Genomic DNA, 9359 nt, shown 5'->3' with positions numbered 1-9359 from the left:
CAATGACAAACTTCTTCAAAATGATCCCCGAGGGGAGCTGAAGATCTCTGCAGTGTCAAAGTCTGATGAAGGTTTCTACAAGTGTCAGTACTCAGGAAGAGAGTCAGCACAGAGCTGGATGTCAGTTAAAGGTGAGCAGGATCAAAACATGTGATGGAGTTTCATAAATGAATTTTGTTTTAAGGCTTGAAGTCACCTCGCTTTATTTTCTGAGAACTTTCCTAAAATGATTTTATGAATTATAAAGTATAATTAAACTTTATTGTTTGTTGTCACAGTAACTGTGTCAGGAGCTGACAGCTCTTCATCTCCTGTGTGGTTCATTGTTCGACTGGTTTGTGGAGCCTCTCTCATTATTATTCTCCTGCTCTTGTTGTATCGCTGCACAACAACCAACAGTGAGACCTTTTCCTTTACTTAACACAAACTCTTTATCCTTCAAAGACACAAATTCATCATGAGGTTCATTTAAAAGCAAAAGTCTTATTTTACATTTTTAATAAAGGTGCTGTTAATGAGCAGGCCTTCAATCAACACCATCAGCAACAAGTGTACTCCTCTCTTCTTGCTGGTTAGTTTTTCATCTAGTTATAATATTATGCTGCTGTTTGCAACAAGACTGTACTTATTAAATCTGCTGCAGCTTTTAATATAAATGTTATTTTCAATAATATTTGTTTTTTAAAATAGCATCACAGACATGAGGTGACTGATTTTCTCTGACCTGCAGGTGATCATTGTGGCTATGAGATAATCAGAAGGTCTGAAAACTCTGAAAATGGTAAAGTATCAACTTTCATTTATATTGAGCTTGTGGACGCTGGATGATTATATAATAACTGTGTTTAACATTGAAGTCCATGCGTCCAACTATTTTCTTACACTTGGGACCAGGTCGTGGGGGCAGCATCCTAAACAGAGAGGCCACATCCTCCAGCTTGTCTGGGGGAACACCAAGGCTTCCCACACCAGCCGAGAGATATAATCTCTTCAGCATGTCCTTGTTTTGCCCCAGGGTCTCCTCACAGTGAGACATGCCTGAAAAACATCACACATGAGGCATCCTTGTCAGATGCCTGAACCACCTCAAATGTGGTTCTACTCTGAGCCCCTCCCACATGGCCAAACACCTAACGCTATCTCTAAAGAAGAAGCAAGCCAAACTTTGAAGTAAGCTTATTCCACTGCTTATATCCACGATCTCGTTCTTTGGGGTCACTAACCCAGAGCTTGTGACCATAAGTGAGGGTAGAGATGTAAACTGAGAGCTTCACATTTACGGTCAGTTCTCTCTTCATCTTGACGTACCGGTACAGTGGACGTAGCGCCAATCTACTCCAATCTACTGCGAGTGGTGGGCCTATAGGAGGGTGGACCCATGTCCTTTTTTTGGGCTATGCCCAGCTGGGCCCCATGGACCAATGCCTGGCCACCAGGTGCTTGCTCTTAGGCACCCTCCCCAGGCCTTGCTTCATAGTGGGACCCCATTAACCCTTTCAAGGGCAGAGTGAACTGTTCCTTTCATTCAGGTTTTTTTTTTTATTATTCTTTGTCTGGTCCTGGGTGAGGGACCGGATAAAATTTGCCATGGGAGACCCTACCAGGAGCCCCCCCCCCCCCCCCCCCTCCCTCCTCCAACAACAACACAGCCCCTGGGATCCATGGGACACACAAACCCCTCCAACATAATAATTTAGAGATTCACGGAAGGTAACATTAACATCAGTAAGATTATTATTTCATTGCTGCCAATGTCGCATCTGTGATTCAGCTCAAAGTCATTAACAAGACAAGTGAGTGCACAAAATGTGAGATTTAAAATGCAAAATGTACATTGGTAATTATTCTCACTGATAATAAATGTATTTAAGCAGAGAACAGAAGGTGTTTGTTTTGAAATGCTTTCATTTGATCACCTCAACAGGGCGACGTGGTGACGCAGAGGAGAGCTCTGACTACAATAATGTCAATCTGTCAGGGTGCTGGGTCGTTGACCAAAGATTCTGAGGCTATTTTGCTTTTGTGAGTCTCTCTGTGAAAGTGTGAAGATGGTCTAGGTTTAAGTTTATACAGTTTAAACAGGAGTTTAGTTCTTTCTATGTTTCTGAGTTTTCTTGATTTCCAGTTTATGGTTTGTTGTCTGTGAGGTTCCACTTGTGTGTTTGTCTCATCCCTGTGTCGCTTGTGAGAGTCATGCCATGTCTCTGCTCACTCGCCCTCCGTGTGTCTTAGTTGTGTCAGTGTGTTTCGTCTTCTCCTTGTGTTTCATCTTTTGTCTCTCTGTTTGTTTATCCCCATTTCTGCATCAAGCTCGTGCGTTCGTGTACTTCCTGTTTTAGTTTGACAGCATTTCATCCTGTGTTCAGTGTGTTTGGTTTGGCTTCCCTGTCTCGTTATATTCAATTCATCAGAGCTGTTTTCCAATGTGTTTCCACTTCACTGATCATCTCTCAATCCTTCCAAGGTGTTTCAAGGTATTCCCAGTGTTCCACATTTTCTGTTAGTTTAAGTTTTAGCTTTCCCAGCTTAGTTTTTTTTCTTTATTTATTTTTGGTTAACCTGATTTGGTTCATGTTTGTTGGCCATGAAAAACGTTTTTTTGTTAAAATTTTGATTTTGCCTCTCGTTGTCTGCATTTGGATCCTTACAAAGAGCCACAGAGTCTGCAGCCACAGATTGTGACAAAATCCAAATTCAGCCACAGCTCTAAAGTCTTCACAGCAGCTCTTTAGCTGTTTTTTCTCTTTAAAGTCTCTTAAATACTTGAAGTCACTTTGAGTGAAAAGGAGAAGATTTTGAATTCAAAGCAATGATCCTGATGCCTGAGTTTATATTTCCTTCAGAAAGAATCGTTTAGTGTGTTTCACTTGTTTCTCTCCCCTTAGATAATAATTTTTATTTACTTTAATGTACTGTAGATCTTTTTTTTAATCTTTTTAATTGTTTATTTTATTTGTAATATATTATAAATGTCTTTCTGTGAAGCACTTTGCAACTTTGTTAATAAAAGTGTGATATAAATAAAGTGTGTTGTTGTTGTTGTGTGTCAGACTGAGAGTACATGTTTGTCAAGAGATTTTCTTCATTATACAATATAACCAAATCTCTATAATACAATATAATCAAGTGTGACTTATATTTTGTGTGTTCATATATTTTCACATAACCAAGCTTATTGTTAAAGAGAACATGATGCATTACTTACTTCAATATGTGATGTCAGATAAGCATGATATACTTCTGTATTGTTATATTTTAGTATGTGAGTAGGTGTGAGGTCAAGATAAGCACTGAGTTAACGTCTAAACTCTCCCCGACTGCTTACAGAAAGAGGAAGTACTATGTAAACTTACTTTCACTATAAATAAAGCAACCGAGCCTGCACTCGGGGTGTGTGTCTTCTGAGAGGCATTCACACCCGTGCGCATGCTTTCTAATACTCTCAGAGTCGGTCTACAGTGTCTCATTTCTCTTACTTGTGTTTGAACAAATGTCAACCCCTGACAATGTTACAGCTGTTCAGTGTTGTGCATGAATCCACTGAAAGACAGCTTTCATTTAAAATCACTCATTGTCATTTAAAACAGCTTCAAACCCTCCAAAATGAACTAAAGCTATCAACATGATGGGAAGTAACAACTGCTCTGATGATGCTCAGCAGCCTTTTTACTGTGTAGCAGTTTTTCCAGTTTTCTCGATGTGGTTCGGCCTGTACTTTCATGTAATACTGATTTATATTGACAGTGTCAATCACATGTTCAGCAAGACCATGATAACTCTGTGTGTGACACATAAAATCAAATCGCTTTTAAACTACTTAAAATATAGTTTCTAACTTTCTCTTCTGCTTCATGACTTTTTTATGCACTGAAATTAAAGGAGCTCATGATTTCTGACTGAGCCACATAGAGAAGAGGAAACACAGCCTGTGGTTTGAGCCACAAGTCTTCCTTTCAGCAGATTTATGATTGATTCATGTTCTCATCAAGCTTCACACAGCAGAGAGGAAACAAGGAGTTCAGACAAAGAGCACAGCGGGAATTTCATGAGCAGCTGTTTTCCTGATTGTTGATTTATGATCTGCTCATTTAGTGCTTCTGTGTTAACTTTACTGCTCCTTGTCCCATATTTCCCATGTCAAACTCTGAACACAGCTTCCAAGTCCAATCACTGGACTGTGCTTACAGCTGGTGGCCAATAGAGGGAGACATTAATCCATTTATAATTTATTGTAAGGAGTGAGAAGATGTTGATATGACTGAAGAACAGACAGAACAGAGGAATGATATTGACTTTGGACCCTATCATGAAAATAATCAGGCCCTGGATGGATGTCATAGTGATCAAAGCATTTACATTAACAAACTTTAAAAATACAGTTTCATTAATAAAGTTTTATTGGACTCAAATAAATAGTAATCATGTGCAGATTGATTCAAATATTGATAATTTTGATACCAGCATTTGTATCAATGTTGATCAATACGAGTGTAATGAGCTTGATACTTCAGTTGCTGTTCTCCTGTGTGCACCGCTGCAGTTTCATCAAAGAGGCAACCTGGCTGTCTGTGTAAATGCTGCTGCTTTCAGGTGTCACAGAGCAGCCACAGTTTGCTTCTCCTCTCTTGTGTTTTATGTTTTACTGTCACTGACTCAGCAGTGCCAGTAAAACAAGTAAGCAAACGTGCTCAGCTAACCAGGACCATCCAGCAACGCAGTAAGCAGAGAATATCTATGTAGATAACTGTGGTAATAGTAATATTTCAGTTATATTATTTTAATTTTCAAAGTGGAACTGGCTAATTCTTACTCATAAAGTGTCATTTATGCTAAAACCTTGATATAATACATTTATCTAACTGAAACATTTAAATGAAAACAATTACAGGAATTGAAACAAATATACCAAACATAGTATGACTCAGATTTAATTCAACATAATTACCCTGTTGTGCTAAATGTGAAAAGGATACTGTATGATTACTGTAGTTAAAATACAATTAGATGTGCTAGATTATTGTTTTTATTTCGGTCCCAGGTTTTAACTAATTAATAATCCAAAGGACAAAAGAAAAAACTTAATGTTCATGAAAATTCCTTCATTCAGAATTAGCAATCTGATGATGTAGTTAATAATTAAAAAGTATTGGTACTGATATCAGTATCAGTGAGACAGGCCTTGTATTTTACTTGGTATCAGATTAATATCAAATCTTGCACACACATCTTATTGCACACATCCAGAAATAGTGAAATATTAAATTTATTAAACTGTTACAATTTCAGGGCAGCACGGTGGCACGGTGGTTAGCACTGTTGCCGCACAGCAAGAAGGTCCTGAGTTCAATTCCACCATCAGGCCGGGGTCTTTCTGTGTGGAGTTTGCATGTTCTCCCTGTGTTTGCGTGGGTTCTCTCCGGGTACTCTGGCTTCCTCCCACCGTCCAAAGACATGCAGCTTGTGGGGATAGGTTAATTGATTAATCCAAATTGTCACTAGGTGTGAATGTGCGAGTAAATGCGAGTGTGAATGGTTGTCTGTCCCTATGTGTTAGCCCTGCGACAGACTGGCGACCTGTCCAGGGTGTACCCCGCCTTTCGCCCTATGACAGCTGGGATAGGCTCCAGCGCCCCCCGCGACCCTGAAAAGGATAAGCGGAAGCGAATGGATGGATGGATGGATGTTACAATTTCAGCACCATGGACAGCGCACAAGGTTCTCACTGCATGAGCTGTGCTCTCTAACACGTGACTGTTTGTCGTGGTGGACCTGCACAAATTTAGCTGCATGCACATATAGATCTCTCTTTCACATTTATGGGCATAGGTTAATACTTTTCATTAAAAAGAAAAATGAAATAATTTACTGTTGTACTGTTTCTAGGGTAACTGTCCCTGGGTTACATCATGTCACTGCAACAGTGTAATTATATTTGAAATAAGAAATCTCAAGAGAATCTGTCACTCTCTCTGCCCCCAAAACCAGATCTTTGTGTAACTTCAGACAGTCAGATCCTTGTCATTCTCCACCTTTCTCATGCAAAAACACCTCTCCAATATAAACACTGGGTTGTGTTTAGAGCTGGTATTCAACAGAGGACGCAATTGAGTTATTTATTGCAATGAATTAGTCTGCTTGGCTGACTGTTAAATATTCCAGTCCTTCTACTTGTAAGTCACTGGGTGTCCATCTGAAACTGGGAAATTAAGGAGGAGTCGGCCTCATTAAGTGCTAAATGACCCAAGAGAACAGCCTTGATTGCTGCCACCATGCCTCGCAGGGTAACTGCACATTTATCACCTCCAGCTGGGACTGCAGAAACTGCAGGATCATGTCAACTGTGGGGGTCCAGCTGGTGGACCACACCAGGAGGCCAACAGCCACCAGCAGAAGGATTAGTAGTCCTGGTGGGTGGTGTAAAAGACTCCTGTAGTGTTCTCACTTCTGGATCAGGCTGGATCAGGGACTACAGAAACTGCAGGATAATGTCAACTGTGGAGCCGGATTATTTTTGTGTGTTTTGTTTTCTTTTTTTTGTCTCCTTTTTTATGGCACAGGTAGGCAGGGCACCAATTCACTGAGCCTCTGGCACACCTGCTACTCGTCAGACGCTTTCATCAGAAGCGTTCCTAAGGAGCTGCACGATGGTCTTGTAAATACGTTCCTTCCCTGTATATAGCCTTTCACTGTAAATAAACTTCCTTCACTGCAACCCCCGAACTTCCGTGTTTTCTGCTCTTGAGTCCACCCATAGCTACACCTAACAACAGACTGCCAGCCTGAGCCCTACTGGGAAAAGGTGGAACAGTGACCCCCTTCACCTGGGACAGGAGGACCTTCAGAAAAGGGTGTCCCTTTCTGAGTGGTGGGACAGTTGGAAACCAGGCCATGTGGGGCCAAAGTGGGCCCACCAGGACCAACCCCACCTCTTTGGTCTGGACCTGGCAAAGGAATGACTGGAGGAGGGAGTATGGAGGGAAGGCAAAAGGGTTTGCCAGGTTGTCACACACAAGGGGAAGGACATCGTTCTGCAGGGAGACAAACAGATGGAAAAATGTTGACTCCCTGGAAAAAAAGAAAAAGGTTGTCTTCTGCCCTGTCTGTTATGACAATGACATGGTGCCCCTGCAGACACAAGAGAACTTACTTGAGTGCCAGGACGACAGCTTGCAGCTCTAGCATTTACAGTGAGGTCAGTAAGTATTTGATCACACTGTGATTTTTTTTTCTCTTACTTAGAAATCATGAAGGGGTCTACAATTTTCAGCATAGGTGCATTTACACAGTGAGAGACAGAATCTAAAAAGAAAAATCCGGAAATCACATTGTATGATTTTTGAACTATTTATTTGTGAATTACTGTGTCAAATAAGTATTTGATCACTTGAGTCAACAAATGTTAATATTTGGTACAGACGCCTTTGTTAACAATTACAGAGGTCAAACGGTTCCTGTAGTTCCTCACCAGGTTTGCACACTGGAGGGATTTTGGCCCACTCCTCCATACAGATCTTCTCTACATCTGTCAGGTTTCGGGGTTGTCGCTGAGCAACACAGTTTCAGCTCCCTCCAAAGATTTTCTATTGGATTTAGGTCTGGAGACTGGCTAGGCCACTCCAGAACCTTAATATGCTCCTTACGGAGCCACTCCTTGGTTTTCCTGGCTGTGGGCTTTAGGTCATTGTCATGTTGGGAGACCCAGCCACGATCCATCTTTAATGCTCTAACTGAGGGAAGGAGGTTTTTGCCCAATATGTCACAATACATGGCCCGTTCATCCTCTCATTAATACAGTGCAGTCGTCCCATCCCCTATGCATAAAAACACCCCCAGAGCATGATGCTTCCAGCCCCATGCTTCACTGTACGTATGGTATTATTGGGATGATACTCATCATTCTTCTCCCTCCAAACACGGTGAATGGAGTTAAGACCAAAAAGTTCTACTTTGGGCTCATCTGACCACAGGACTTCCTCCCATGACTCCTCTGGATCATCCAGATGATCCCTGGCAAACTTCAGACAGGCCTGGACATGGGCTGACTTAAGCAGGGGAATCTTCTGTGCGATGCAAGATTTTAAACCATGATGTCTTAGTGTATTACTGATAGTAGCCTTGGAAACGACCAGCTCCTCCCGTGTAGTTCTGGGCTGATTCTTCACCATTCTTGGCATTGACGGACATTGACAGTCATCGTTAGCCTCTTCCATTTCCTGACAATTGCTCCAACAGTTGTTCTTTTTTCACCAAGCTGCTTAGCAATTGCCCCGTAGCCCTTTCCAGCGAGGTCTACCGTTTTGTCTCTTGTGTCTTTTGACAGCTCTTTGGTTTTGCCTATGTTGCTACTTAGACTTGGCTGGTTGTGGGGTGCACAGGTGTCTTTATGACAGCTAACGACCTCAAACAGGTGCTACTTATTTAGAATCATGAGCAGAGTGTAGCTGGACTATTTGAAAGCAAAATAACAGGTCTTTGAGGGTCAGAAATCTGGCTGATAAGCAAGTGATCAAATACTTATTTGACAAAGTAATTCACAAATAAATTGTTCGAAAATCATACAATGTGATTTCCGGATTTTTCTTTTTAGATTCTGTCTCTCACTGTGGAAATGCACCTATGCTGAAAATTGTAGACCCCTCCATCACTTCTAAGTAAGAGAAAAAAAAATCACAGGATGATCAAATACTTATTGACCTCACTGTAAATGTCTGAGACAACCAATGACTGATCTAACAGCTGCTGAGCCGAGAGCCTTCATGGACTGTGCACCAACCTGTTGGGGAGTCATCTGTGAGGACCAACTAGTGGTAGGTTACAGGACCCATCCCTTGGCCCTCCTCCAGGCTGGTTGAGTACCTTCCACCGATGGAGAGCTCGAGCCCCTGTGAGACCACCACTGTTGGGACTGTGTTAAAACATGCTTCAGTTTCTCACATTTTTATGCAATCCTTGTTCACCCTACAGAGTTATCAGTTTCATTAAAAAAAAATTCAGGGGTTTGGGGTGGGATTAAGGAAGTTTCAGAGTACTGCAGATTCCTCAACCTGTAGATGATAGTACATATGAGTCTAGTGGTGCATGTCACCCCCTCCCTGTTTGTTCTTTGTTTCTCTGAGCAGACTGTGATGACTGCATGTGTGGAAAAGACTGTTGTAGGTTTATTTTTATCTGCTGAAAATCAGACACCACAAAATTTCTGTCTGGGCCTCCAAGAAAAGAGGAAATGCAGCCTGTGGTTTCAGCCTGAAGTCTAACGTTTGTCTTCTTTAAAGTCAACACAGCAGAGTGGAAATGTGCAGGTATGACAATGTGTGAAAACAGGTTAAAAGTAGCTTTATTGTGGTGATGACACATGCTGG

At 41.5% G+C, this 9359-nt stretch overlaps 1 long non-coding RNA gene across 1 annotated transcript; it reads left to right on the top strand.

The window, feature by feature from the left end:
• Positions 1 to 549: 549 nt before the first annotated feature.
• LOC113017904 (uncharacterized) lies at positions 550 to 2186 on the top strand. Its single transcript, XR_003271619.1, has 3 exons — positions 550 to 571; positions 731 to 781; positions 1925 to 2186. It is a non-coding gene; the product is annotated as an uncharacterized LOC113017904 (long non-coding RNA).
• Positions 2187 to 9359: the final 7173 nt, after the last annotated feature.

This window comes from Astatotilapia calliptera, unplaced genomic scaffold (assembly GCF_900246225.1).
Source record: "Astatotilapia calliptera unplaced genomic scaffold, fAstCal1.2 U_scaffold_26, whole genome shotgun sequence".
Taxonomy (NCBI): domain Eukaryota; kingdom Metazoa; phylum Chordata; class Actinopteri; order Cichliformes; family Cichlidae; genus Astatotilapia; species Astatotilapia calliptera.
Note: the sequence above shows the minus strand (reverse complement) of the source record. Positions and strands in the feature narration are given on the sequence as shown.